This window comes from Petaurus breviceps, unplaced genomic scaffold (assembly GCF_028583685.1).
Source record: "Petaurus breviceps papuanus isolate PSGF00001 unplaced genomic scaffold, PetGlider_PUasm1.0 190, whole genome shotgun sequence".
Classification (NCBI taxonomy): domain Eukaryota; kingdom Metazoa; phylum Chordata; class Mammalia; order Diprotodontia; family Petauridae; genus Petaurus; species Petaurus breviceps.
In genome coordinates, this window is record NW_027185810.1 from 5,660,513 (window position 1) to 5,675,522 (window position 15,010).

Sequence of the window (15,010 nt, forward strand, 5' to 3'; positions counted from 1 at the left end):
ACTTCTGAGAATGTCTTTAAAATGCATAAAAAATACATCGGACTACAATGGAAACTAATCATACTGATATAATTGTCAAAGTATTTTTTAAAAGCCCACAAACCCCAGGTTAAGAACCTCTGTTTTAAAAGAAATGGAAGGTATCCCAGCTTCAGTTCAAGATGAGATGGGGGAAAAGAGGAAAGAAATGAACACTAATACCCCTTGGATGTACCCCAAGAAAGAAGGGGTGCCATAACCATATCCACAGGCCGAAACAATTTTCCAATAATAGGAAAATGCATAAGGAGATACAATAGTTTATATAGATCCCTAGACCTAATATAGACAAAGCCTCACAGCAAATGCAAGCAAAGGAAAGGACTGGTCTCATGTGGGATATGTATTCTCCATGGAGCCCTAAATGTTATGAGTGGGATTAAACTTTCACATTGCCTCCATGCATATATTAGAAATGTATTGTATAGTGGCAGAGCCAAGATGGTGGAGTAGAAACATGACTTCCCCCAGCTTCTACCTCCTCTAATACATGTAAAAAATGACACTAAATAAATTTTAAAGTTACAGAATACACAAAATGACAGAGAGAAACAAATCTCCCACTGAAGGAAGCCCAGCAGGACAGCAGGAACCATCTATCCTAGCATGCTGGGAGCTGAGCCCAGCCATGCACAACCAGTTCTGGCCCCAGAGCAGCCCCAACTAGCAGCAGCCTGAGCAGAATTCAGGACAGTGAAGTACCAGCAGCTGTGGTGGTTTCCAGACTTCTCAACCCATAAATGCCAAAGACAAAGTAAAAGGTCAGTGTGGAACTCCGTTGGAACAGGGATGAACAGTGTGATCCAGTCCTTGCTCCTGGGCAAGAAGTTGGAAGAGGCACAGGCAGCACAGCTGCATGGCTGCCTCTGGAATTCCTGGCCTGCAAATTGTAGGGGGACCAAGTGACCATTCAGAGGGTAATCGCTCTTGCTTTGACCTGCTTGGATCTGGATCACAGTCTTGGGTGGAGGTCCTGGGGTGTGTAACCAGGTGCCAGAGCCTATGGGGCTGCAGAGAGGGCACCCTACTAATTGCTCCAGCACCTGTGAAAACCCCAGCAATTTGGGACAAAGCTCTCTCCATTCTGAAAGCAGAGTTTTACCATAGCAAAGAACTCAAAAGTCAAGTAATTGACTGGCAATATGAGTAAGCAATGGAAGCACAAACAGACCATAGAATCCTTTTTTGGGGACAAAAAGAATCAAGGTATGGAACAGGAGGAAGATAGCAAAGTCAGAACTCCCATATCAAAAGCTCCCAAGAAAAATATGAACTGGTTACAAGCCATGGAGGAGCTCAGGAAGGATTTGGAAAACCAAGTAAGAGAAGTGGAGGAAAAATTGGGAAGAGAAATGAGAATGATGCAAAAAAATCAAGAAAAGCAAGTCAACAGCCTGAATGAAGAAAATAACGCCTTAAAAAGTAGACTAACTCAAATGGTAAAAGAGTTCCAAAAAGCCAATGAGGAGAAGAATGCCTTAAAAAGCCAAATTTGCCAGATGGAAAAAGAATTTCAGAAACACACTGAAGAGAAGAGAATAATTCCTTCAAAATTAGATTGGAGCAAATGGAAGCTAATGACTTTATGAGAAATCAAGATAATATAAAACAGACCCAAACAAATGAAAGAATAGAAGGCAATGTGAAATATCTCATTGGGAAAACCACTGACCTGGAAAATAGATCCAGGAGAGATAATTTTAAAATTATTGGACTACCTGAAAGCCATGGTCAAAATAAAAGCCTAGACACCATCTTTCAAGAAATTATCAAGCAAAATTGCCCTGATATTCTAGAACCAGGGGGCAAAATAGAAATGGAAAGAATTTGCTGATCGCCTCTTGAAAAAGATCCCCGAAAGAAAACTCCTAGGAATATTATAGCCAAATTCCAGAGTTCCCAGGTCAAGGAGAAAATACTGCAAGCAGTCAGGAAGAAACAATTTGAGCATTGTGGAAACACAATCAGGATAACACAAGACCTAGCAGCTTCTACATTAAGGGATCAAAGGGCTTGGAATATGATATGCCAGAGGTCAAAGGAGCTAGGATTAATACCAAGAATCACCTACCCAGCAAAACTCAGTACAATGCTTCAGAGGAAAATATGGTCATTCAATAAAGTAGGGGATTTTCAAGCATTCTTGGTGAAAAAAAAAAGTGCTGGACATAAAATTTGACTTTCAAAAGAAGCAAGAGAAGCATGAGAAGGTAAACAGGGAAAAGAAAACATAAGGAACTTATTAAAGTTGAACTATTTACATTCCCACATGGAAAAATAATAATTGTAACTTATAAGACTTTTCTCAGTATAAGGACAGTTGATGGGAATATATATATATATATATATATATACACACATACACACACATATATATGTGTGTATGTATACATATATATGTATGTATGCATATACATGTATAGGAAGGGTGTTGTGTATATATCTCTGTGAGGGTGTACATATGTATGTACATGTATATATAGAGGGCACAGGATGAGTTGAGTATGAAGGTATGATATCTAAAAAATAAAATTAAGAAGTGAGAGAGGAATATATTGGGAGGAGAAAGGGAGAGAGATTAGGAAAAATTATCTCATGTAAAAGAGGCAAGAGAAAACTGTTACAATGGAGAGGAAGAACAGGAAGGTAAAAAGAGATGGGACAACCTTACTGTCATTGAATTTAGCTTAAGGAGGGAATAACATACACACTCAATTGGGTATCTTATCCTACAGGAAAATAGGGGGGAAGGGGATAAAGAGGGGATGACAGAAGGGAGTGCAGATTCGGGGAGAGGGTAGTTAGAAGTAAACACTTTTGTAAAGGGACAGGGTCAAAGGAGAAAATAGAATAAGTGAGGGGAAGGATAGGATGGAGAGAAATATAGTTAGTCTTTCATAATATATCTACTATGGAAATGTTTTGCATAACTACACATGTACAACCCATATTGAATTGCTTATCTTCCCAGTGGGGGTGGGTGAGGAGGGAAGAAGGAAAAAAATCTGGAACTCAAAGTTTTGAAAACAAATGTGTATATATAAAAAAAACTGTTGGTTTTTCATTTTTTTTACATGCAACTGGGAAATAATATATACAGGCACCAGGGTATAGAAATCTATCTTTCCCTACTAGAAAGTTGGGGGGGATGGGGGAGGATATAAGAGAGAACAGATTGGGGAAAGGGGTATGCAGCAGGCTAGCTATTTTGGGGTGGGGGTAGGGGAAAGACGGGGAGAAAAATTTGTAACTCAAAATCTTGTGGATATAAATATTGAAAACTAAAAATAAATAAATTAATGGGGAAAAAAGTCAAAAAAAAAAAAAGAAATTTATTGTATAATAGAACTTTCATTGCTCTGAGTGTATTGCCTCCTAAGGTGAGTGCACTGATAAGTTCTGCTGTGTAGTTAAAAACTCAATGACATAACCTTATGATTATACTTTATAATATAGACATCCTGAATGATGACAGTTTGAAGGTAGAGATACTGTTTGAAATTTAGGAAATCTGATTTGGTGGCAGCTTCCAAATATGAGAATATGCTCTTTAGATCAACAAAGCTACACACGTAAGAAAAGAATCATGTGTCACCACAACCATAACCCTTTGCTTCTCAACTCAGGATCTTAGAGGGTTTTCTCACTTCTTAGGGTGGCCACCTAAACTCTTCAAGCTTTGAAAGAATTAAGACTCTGTTTAATGAAATGACCAATAATGATTTCAGAGGAATGATGATGAATACTACACACTTCCTGACAGAGAAATGATGGACTTAAAATAGAGCATGAGACATACATATTTTTGGACATGGCATCGCCAATGTGGAAATCTGATTCACTTGACTATACATATTTCTTACAAAGGTTTTCTTTCTCTTTCTTAATATTTTGGGAGGGGGAGTGCTACCTGCATAGGTATATTTTACAAATTCTCTCAAATATATGGCAAAGTCTCTTATGCTATGTTTGTAGATAAGATAGACATATGTGGAATACATACAGGTGATTCTGGAACTGGTCAAATGACCATACTCAATATCACCTAAAAAGAGGGTAGTAGAGTTCCCCAAAGATCTGTTCTTAAGTATATATTGTTTGATATTTTTATGAATATATCAATGACTTTGATAAAAACATAAATACATACTGGAAAAATCAAGCAGATGCCCATACTATTGTATATAGTCAGATGGACAGCCAATAGGGCTAGTCCATCAGTACAAGTATCTTTAACAGACAATTCAGATGATCAGTGAACTGAGCCCAGAACTGAATAAATATGATAGTGAACTGGATTGACTTTGGGAAATTATGCAGTGTGATCCCACTTGATCCTAAGTTATTTCCCAAAATATCTGTTTAACATCCATCTTTTGATCATGCTGCATAGAAACAAATCAGGTTCCAAAGAATTAAAACTGCAGTTCACCCAAAGGGCAATGAATGAATAGATGGATGGATGGATGGATGGATGGATGGATGGTTGGATGGATGGATGGTTGGATGGATGGGTAGATGAAGCATTTATGTGCACTATTATGTACAAAGCACTGTGCTAAGCATTGGTGTAGATGAAGAATAAGTGAAGTACTTTGTGATAGAGAGAGGGTAACAATATATTGCCAAAGAAAGAACTGTATAGGAAAGACCATCAGAGAGGTAGTACATGACTAGAAAAGATGGCACATCATTCATGTAGTTAGGACAAAGGATAACCACTGAGCAAAAGAGCTGGAAGAAGGCTCTCAGCCTTCCGAGTGGACTCCCTATGGAGGATTGAGGGAAGGAAAGCAGCAAGAGTTGCACAAGATTAAAAGTTATGAGTGGGGTAGGAACTAAAATATTGGAAGGAATATGCATGCTGATGAGGCCAGAGATCCAATGAAATTTAAATGTCAAGTCATACATTTGGGTTCATAAGATCAACTTCATAACTTCAAGACAAGGGAGATATGACTATAAAAAAGTTTGGCTGGAAAAGACCTGGACATTTTAGTGTATTACAGACTCTATATGCATCAATAGTGTAAAACCCCCTGCAATCTTAAGCTTGATGATGATGATGATGTGATGATGATGACGATAATGTGCTCGTGTTCAGTTTTTTTTCAGTTGTGTCTGACTCTTTTGTGACCCCATTTGGGGTTTTCTTGTCAAATATTTTGGAGTGACTTGCCTTTTCCTTCGCCAGATCATCTTACAGATAAGGAAACTGAGGCAAACAGGGTTAAGTGACTTGCCCAGGGTCACACAGTTAGTATCTGAATTCAGATTTGAATTCAGGTCTTCCTGACTCCAAGAACTATCCACTGTGCCACCTCACTGCCCCAATAATAAGGATGATAGTGGTTGTTGTTACTAATAGTGATGATAATAGCAATAATAATAGCTTTTATAAAATGCTTTAAGGTTTGCAAAGTGCTTTACAAATATAATCTCATTTTATCTGTACAACTATCCTGGGAGGAATTATTATCCCCATTTTATAGATGAGGAAACTGAGGGAAATAGTCATTGCCCAGGGTCACATACATAATAATGTATACATATGTGTATAATATATGTATTATATGTGCCATACAGATTGTAGATATGCATGATGCATATAACACATATATGTATGTGGTACGTGTACATATAATACACATGTGTATACAAAATGTACAATACATATGATACATGTGTGTATAATACATAATAGTGTGTACATAAATTCCTAAGGCCAGATTTTTAAGGCTGGTCTTCCTGAGGTCAGGTCCAATGCACTGTGCACTGCACCATTCACTGCTGCTGTCCAGGACTAGGGAAAGTGATGATGTCTGCCCAGGTCAGCTCATTTCAAGAGTATTGTGTTTAGTCCTGGGTGGAAAAGACACTGATGAGCTAGAAAATATCCAAAGGAAGACAGTCAGATCTGGTGATGGGTCTGGAGGTCATACCCTATGAAGATCCTTTGAAGGAATTGGGGATATCTAGTCTGGAGAAGAGAAGACGAGAAGAGCACACTCAGTGTCTTCAGGAAGCAATAGACTTGCTCTGCTTGGCCCCAAGCACAGGAAGCAGATTTAAACTTCCTGTGAGGAAAAGCTTTCTAATTATTAGAGCTTTCCAAAAGTAGAATGAGTTGCCTTAAGAGTAATAAGCCCCCTCCCCCCTTGCTAAAGGCCTTTATGGGAAGGAGGAATGTCTACTTGTTTGCTATATGGTAGAAGGGGAATCTCATACTGGTCTGAGTTGGACTAGATGGTTTCTGAGGTCTCTTCTGAGACTGTGATTCTGTGATCCTCTGAAATAAGCAGCTTGAAATGTCCATGACTGGAGAACTAGGATTGTATTTTGCCAACAGAATAAGGAAGGAAAAGAGATAGATTATGCCCTTTAAGCTGAAAGATCCCTTGAGTGTTATGTTTTGTTTCCTCACATTGGCCTTAACCCATTTAAATTCCCCCTGAGGGTTATGATAAATATTCTGCACAATTACAATTTATTTGACACAATCTGGGCCAGAAAATAAAGGGTGATGGAGTGAAGTAGGAATCTGGCTTTGCTCAACTCCTGGATCCTGGGTCTTCTTCTGTGTTGTGCCTTCTGATTGCCTGTGAACACTTAGCATTTAAGATTTCAATCTTTAGTTGTGTCAGTAGTGACTAGACTATAGAACTTTGTCTCAAGAAATCTAGATAGAGTTATTAGTCTTATGAATGTCCCGATGACTAGAGCACACATTCCCTCTTCACCTTCCCCTTTAACAATTCCTGGATTCTTTCATGGCACAGTTAGATGCCACCTCTCACTCAAGATATTTTCTTATCTTTATGGTTTTTAATGATCTCCACCGTATAGGTGCTTTGTAATTAATTATCTGAACCTATGCTATATCCTTTCTGGTAGAGTGTAGGTTCCTTGAGGACAGGAACTATCTTTGTATGCCCAGCACTTCCCCCAGTTACCCCAAACTAAAGTAATGCTTAATAAATGTATACTGAATTAAATGAGCACTGAATTTGTCAAGGGACCTGGTTGCAAATCTTGATTATGCCACTTACTAGCTACCTGACCTTGAAGAAATCACATTACCATTCTGAATCTATGGAGGGCATAGTTCATCTAGTCAAATCCCCTCATTTTACATATGAGGAAACTTAGGACTACAGAGGTTAAATCATTCATCCAGAATCACTCAGCTAGTGTCAGAAGTGAGATTCAAATTCATTTCTTCCAGACTCCAAACCTAGTGCTCGGTCAGGAGACTACACAGCTGTCCTGTCCCTGATCCAGGTAAATAGGAGAAAGCCCTTAAATAATTTAGAGATGGCTCCCAGACAAGGGTACGAAATTCTCAATCTTTTTGACATACACATAGGCAATCTAGAGTTGATATAAGCTTACTGATTGCTAAAAGTATTCCAAGTATCCAAGTACCAGATAACAGGGGATTCAATGCACAAATGCTTCAATAATTCAAAAATCTGTAATTCCATGGGTGTGGATATGCTTTCTTCATGCTCCTACTTGGGATTACAAGTTCTTCCTCCACATCTGGGTGGATGGTCTTCATGAACCATGGTTGAAAAAATTACTCATCTTTGGTCAGATGAGTCTCTCATGACTTACCTAGGCTGGTCAACTAGCAGACACACAATCCATTATGAGGTCTGTACTCAAAGTCAACTTGGTAGTGCTTAGAGATTTTGCCCTCCAATGGCCTTCAAGAAACCAGGGCCATCTCCATGCCCTGGGACAGTAGGACTTTAGTCAAAGAAGAAGATGCACACAGAAATATTCTAATTGTGTAATTGTGAAAAAGAGGATTTCACAAGTATTATGAAGTAAGGAAGGCAAACAAGACAGCGTGGTAATACCATATGTAGCTGCAAGTTGAAAATTATATGATCTCATTGAATATTATATCCAGAAAGGCTCTTTCTTAGAGATCATATAATCCAACCTTCTCATTCCAAAGATTTTAAGAAACTGAAGGTTACCCAATTGCCCTCCAAAAAAGCAAAAAAAAAAAACTGAAGCTTAGGCGATGGAAAAAGAAAAATGATGTATGTGAAATCTGAGAGGGTTCTTTTTTCCAATGAACCCTAGAAGTCAAATAAGAACATGAATAAATGTGGAAAGTAACATTTAAATAATGCCACCACAACTTATAATAAAATTTCAATATATTATTAGAAAACAGCTTAAGTAACTTTACTGAAGTCCCACTATTTGTGCCACAGCCTACCCAGAACTCAGCTTGTGGTTTTCAGGGCCGTGTTCTTTCCACTATACAATGCTATTTTCCCCTGTAAATGGAAGGTTTATTTTAGTGAATCCGTCATAAGGAGAAAGCCAATTAATCCATCTCAAAGAGTACTCTCTCTTCCCTTAAAATATCTAGGCAGTTATCTAATTCCAATCTATTCCCACACTATTTAAAGGTTCAAAGTCCAAAATAGAGGCCTAAATGAAAAAAAATATATAGTATGAATTTAATATGCTTGAATTCTGTTTCTTCCCTTTTAGACTTAGACAATGGAAGCAAAAATATGAGTCTAAAAGGGATATATGGAGGGCCACTTCAACATGGGCAAAGGAAAATGGAGAACAGTCAGTTCAGGACTATCCCTGCCCAAGTGCTTTTGTCTAAGTCATTTGGATATTTCAAGGACGCATTGTTTTGTGACCTGAATTCTCCATAGAGCTAGCACATTTTTACACTTCATTCTAACAGCATAGATGCAGCCTACATGAATGCAACAGAAATGTAATTCTCCCCAGGAGGGTGGCCTCAACTGTGTTGGTTGGAGATGTGATTGCCAATTCTTCTACACACTAAAATAGCAGCATAACCTATTACACACACATTTGTTATCTGGCACAGAGATAGAATATCTACTCAGAGAAACAGAAATGGCAACTGATAGTAAGAGTTCTGGAAAGGCCATAAACCTGTTGGTTTTGTCCCTAGGGGAAACCCTGGACAGATTCTGGGTAAACATTTAATGAACTTTATAAAAATAAAATCATTGTACTGAAATCAGTGTCTCTGGTGTCTTTTCTAGATAAGCTGCAAATAGTCCACTCTAATGAGACATAATTATTCTGTAATTTTCTCTCCATTCTAAAAAAAAATCTTTAAGTTAATCTTGAAGATAGATTTTTTTTTTAAATAATGACCTATGGCACTTATACATCTAGTCTCAGGCAATCTCCCTGGTCTCTAAAACCAAGCATTGTTTTCCACTTTTGTTTCAAAGTCTTAATTTTGATTGTAAAAAAGCCTATGAGCTTATACTGATTTTCTCTTTTCTCTGGATAATGGGTATGAAATCTGGATAGGTTCTGTCCTCAAAGAGATAATTGGATGGAAAATAAGAATTTGAATGAAAAGTGGACAGTAACATTTAAATAACAATACCTTATGTTCAATTTTTAGTTCTAAGAATTCACCCTGAGATTGAGAGCTGAAAGGGGTCCTTAAAAATGATTGTGTATAACATACAAGGACTCAGAGGCTTAGAGGACTTGATAGAAGCCACAGTTCAGACCCAGGTCCACTGGTTCTTTCCATAATATCACACAATCTCTTCAAAGTGCATTCAAATACCTACATTATCTCATATGAATCTCACAATAAGTTCTAAGTTTTAAGGATAAAGTATATAAGTAGACAGATTAATTATTATTAAGCCAATTGAAAACCAAAGCTCAGAGAGTGACTTGCCCAAAGTCACATGACCCTGTTGTGGAGCCATTTATTAAGTGCCTAGGAGTTAAAATCCAGAGCATTTTATATTTTACTCTAGAAGTGATAGAAAGTCAATGGGGTAATTGAATGGGGAAGCAAGGGAGAGGTTGGTCAAACTTCCACACTAGGAAGTTCAGTTTGACAGTTGAGTGTAGTGATTGCAGCTGGCAGGGGCTGGAGGCAGGAAGACTAACCAGTAGTTTGTTGCTATGGTCCAGCTATATGGTGATAAGGCTGTTATCAGGGTGGTGGCAGTTTTTGAGACAAGAAGGAGTAGACATATAATAGAGATGTTAAGAAGATGAGGAGACCTAACAACTGATTGGATATGATGGGGAGGGGGGAGATAATAAAACACTGAGCATAACACCCAGGTTGCAAACCTGTTTAGCTGGAAGGATGGTGTTACCCTTGACAATTCTAGGAAAATTAGGAAAGCAGAAAGGGTTCGGAGAAAAGTTAACAAGTTCAGTTTTGCAGGTGTTGGTTTTAGGATATCTTCAAAATGTCAGGAGAGAGGTCAGGGCTAGATAAGTAGATATGGGAATCATCAACATAGAAATGACATTGAAACCATAGGAAGTGATGAGTACAGAACCTTAGGGAACACTAATGGTTAGTAGGCCTAAACTACAGTAGAACACATCTCCTTAATTTTTGTTTTGTGACTCTCCTTTAACCAAATATGATTAAACTTGACATAGGAGTGAAAATCAGGGGTTTATGTATCATTTGTGGAGATTAATTTGAATGTCACTAGCATGGGAATAATTTATCACTTGTACAAAATTTTATGTATTTTTCACTAAAAAGAAACATAAAGTAGATCACATAACCACAAATATATGAGCATTCCTCACTGGCAAAGTTGAGAAAGCAAAAGGATCATCCAAGTGTTGTTTTTCAAACCTGAATTAGTAATATATAATCATGTTGAAATATCTAGTACTTAATATCCTCAAAACACTGCATTCAGAAAGCTTATATGGGCTCAAAGCTACATGGTAGAAAATGGCTTGGATTCACAAATCCAAATAGAATAGTTTGGGCCATTGCAAGTGACTCTGCCTTTATACAGAAGGCAAAGCTGACAAATAGGCATGACATTATTTTGGAAAACAAGAAGCAATAGCCACTAAGACTGACGTGTATCAGTATCAATGTTGGGCAGATGCCTACACCTAGTGAGTCACATAGCAACAAGGGAGAATACCAAGTTTTTTATTATTCTTTCAGCTTCAAAACTAGAAAATTTCCACACATCATTTTGTAGAAAATGAATTATTCTTTCATGAGACATTCATCTGAAAGATGGAAATGACAGAAAATATCAGGTAGCTAAGAAGACCATTTTTATCCTGGGTACAGTGAAGGTAAAAGGGCTAGATCTCTCATAGGAAGGAATATTCTAGGATAGGTCTCCCCAATAGAAACAAGACTGGGTCATTTTCAGAGAATTATCCTGGCAGATATCCAACTTAGTGCTACATCACTCCCCTCCACCACCCCTAAACCCTTCTATGTGGTTTGCTGTGATTCCCATAAAGAAGGGAGGACACTACCTCCCTTAGACTCACAGGCTTTACTGTCAGCAAACTTCCCATTCATCTTGAGATTTCAAGGGGAAAAAAGTAACTCCTCTTCAAAAAGGTTGGGCACCCCTGCCCTAAAAGGTATATTTTCTTCAAAGGATCACTTAAAGACAAAGACAGAAAGTACAGGATGTGACTACATAATATGAAAACACCTTTTAAAAAAATTGGCAAGATTATAATCACACATTAAGAACTAATTTCTCTTCCAAATTATTTTACTTTTAATTGTTATTGTATTCAAAATCACTTTGAAGTTGCATTCTGTAAGTGGTGAAGAAATGAAATTCTGTATACTGTTTTACTTCCTGGTTCTTATATTCATTCATTCAAAAAGTGTTTGCACAACCTACCATGTGCACAGTTTAGACACTAACAACAAAGAAAAACCATATCTCACCAGTCAGATTGGCTAAGATGACAAAACAGGAAAATGACAAATGCTGGAGAGGATGTGGACAAATTGGAACACTAATGCATTGCTGGTGGAGCTGTGAAGTGATCCAGCCATTATGGAGAGCAATCTGGAATTATGCCCAAAGGGCTATAAATACTTTCATACCCTTTGACCCAGCAATACCACTTCTATGGTTGTATCCCAAAGATGTCATAGAAGTGGGAAGATCCATATGTACAAAAATGTTTATAACAGCTCTTTTTGTGGTGGCAAAGAATTGGAAATTAAGGGAGTGCCCATCAATTGGGGAATGGCTGAACAAGTTGTGGTATATGCATGTTATGGAATACTATTGTGCAATAAGAAATGAGGAGCAGATGGACTTTATATTTACCTGGAGAGGCTTATACGAACTGATGCTGAGTGAGAAGAGTAGAGCCAGGAGAAATTTGTACACAATTACAGACACAACATATGTGTGACAACCACCTTTGATAGGCTGGACTCTTCTCAGCAATCCAGGGTTATAAGTCAACCCCAAAACACTCATGATGGAGAGACATGTCTACATCCAGAGAAAAGAACAGAGTTTGAACCCAGAATTGGAGCAAACTACCTGCTCTCTTTCTTTTTCTTGTTTGGTTTTGTTTCCTCTTTCCCATTGTTCATTCCATCTGATACAATCCTTCTTTATAACCTGACTAATGCCTAATGTGAAAGTATTTGCAGATACTATACTTGATTGTATGCCACCATGGGCGGGAGGGAGGGAAAGAAAATTTGAAACTCAAGGAATTGTGGAAATGAATCTTGTAAACTAAAAGTAAACAAATTAATAAAGAACAAAAAAAATTTTAAAAGAACAAAGAAAAATAAGATGTGATTCCTGCCCTCAATAAGTTTGCAGTCTAGCAGAGATTACCTATATACACAAAAGATTATTGTATACGGTAGAATATAAAGGTGCAATCAGAAGCCCGGCTTCCACCCTCCCCAATCCATGTGAAAAGGGGACTCTAAACAAACTTGGGAGCTGCAGAACTCACAAAATGACACAGAGAAGCTAACCTTCTGCTGAGGACAGCCTGTCAGGCCGGCAGGAATCCAGCACAGTCCTCTGGGAGCCGAGCCCAGCCCCAGGCCGAGGCTTTAGCCCCAGGGTGGGCCTGACCAGCCGCCAGCCAGAGGGACTCCAGATCAGCAGCAGCTGTGGCTGTTTCCAGATTCATCAACACATAGACACAAAGGACAAAGTGAGAGGTCAGTGCAGTCTGGACTTTGGGACCAGTAAGTGGGAGTGCTTGGCTTTTACCCCCAGGGCGAAAAGCCGCTGAGACACCGGCACAGCCCAGCGCCTTGTAGCAGCTTTAGCTCTTGGCCTGCAGAGCTTAGGGGGACCAAGCACCAGTCTGAGGGGTAATCGCTCTTGCTTTAACCTGCTTTGATCTGGATTGCAGTCTAGGGTGGAAGTTCTGGGGTATGTGTCCAGCTTGCCAGAGCGTGTGGAGACCTCAGAGAGGGCACCCATCTAATACCTCCGGCAGCTGAGAAAACCCCAGCATTTGGGACAAGCTCCCCTCTCTGGTGGCAGAGTCCTACTGTGGCAAAAAGCCCAAAAGTTAAGTAATTGAGTGGCAAAATGAGCAGGCAAAGGAAACAAAGCAGACAGAAGATTCCAACAATACACTCCTATTTTGGGGACAAAAAGGAGCAAAGCATGGAACAGGAGGAAAGCAGTGAAGTCAGAACTCCTGCACCAAAAGCTTCAAAGGAAAATACAAGCTGGTTACAGGCCATAGAGGACCTTAAGAAAGATTTTGAAAACCAAATTAAAGAAGTGAAGGAAAAATTGGGAAGAGAAATGAGAACAATGTAAGAAAATTATGAAATGAGAGTCAACAGCCTGACTGAGGAAAATAATACCTTAAAAAACAGACTGACTCAAATGGCAAGGAGGCCCAAAAAGGTAATGAGGAGAAAAATGCCTTAAAAAGCCAAATTTGCCAGATGGAAAAAGAATCTCAAAAACCCAATGAGGAGAATCATTGCTTCAGAATTAGATTGGAGTAAATGGAAGCTAATGACTTTATGAGAAATCAAGATGCTGTTAAACAGATCCAAACAAATGAAAGAATAGAAGGCAATGTGAAATATCTCATGGGAAAAACCACTGACCTGGAAAATAGATCCAGGAAAGAGAATTTAAAAATTATTGGACTGCCTGAAAGCCATGACTAAAGTAAGAACCTAGAAAGCATCCTCCAGGAAGTTCTCAAAGAAAACTGCCCTGATGTTTTAGTACCAGAGGGCAAAATAGAGGTTCAAAGAATCCACCGATCACCTCCTGAATAAGATCCCAAAAAGAAAACTCCTAGGAATATTATAGCCAGTTTCCAGAATTCCCAGATTAAGGAGAGAATATTACAAGCAGCCAGGAAGAAAGAATTTGAATATTGTGGAAACACAATCAGGATAACCCAGGATCTGGCAGCTTCCACACTGAGGGATCAAAGGGCTTGGAATATGATATTCCAGAGGGCAAAGGAGCTGGGATAAAACCAAGAGTCACCTACACAGCAAAACTGAGTATTATGTTTCAGGGGAAAATATGGTCATTCCGTGGAATAGGGGACTTTCAAGCATTCTTGCTGAAAAAACCAGAGTTGAATAGAAAATTTGACATTCAGATACAAGAAGCAAGAGAAGCATGAGAAGGTAAACAGGGAAAAGGAATCATAAGGAACTTATCAAAGTTGAACTATTAACATTCCTACATGGAAAAACAATAATTGTAACTTATGAAACTTTTTTCAGTAGTTGAAGGGATTAGAAATATATATATATATATATATATATATATATATATATTTTGTCTATATATGAGAGTATATGGGCATATGAATACACATGTGAATGTGTGTATATATGTTTACAGGTATACATAGATAGAGGGCACAGGACAATTTAACAGGAAGGAATGATACTTAAAAGGTGAAATTAAGAGGTGAGAGGAATATAATGAGAGGAGATGGGGAGAGACAGATTGGGGTAAACAGATTGGGGTAAACTATCTCATACAGAAGAGGCAAAGGAAAATGGTTACAATGGAGGGGAAGAATAGGAAGGCAAAAGGGAATGGGTCAACCTTATTCCCATTGAATTTGGCTTGAGGAGGGAGTGAAATACACACTAAATAGGGTATCTCACCCTCCAGGAGAATGGGGGGGGGGGAAGGGGAGG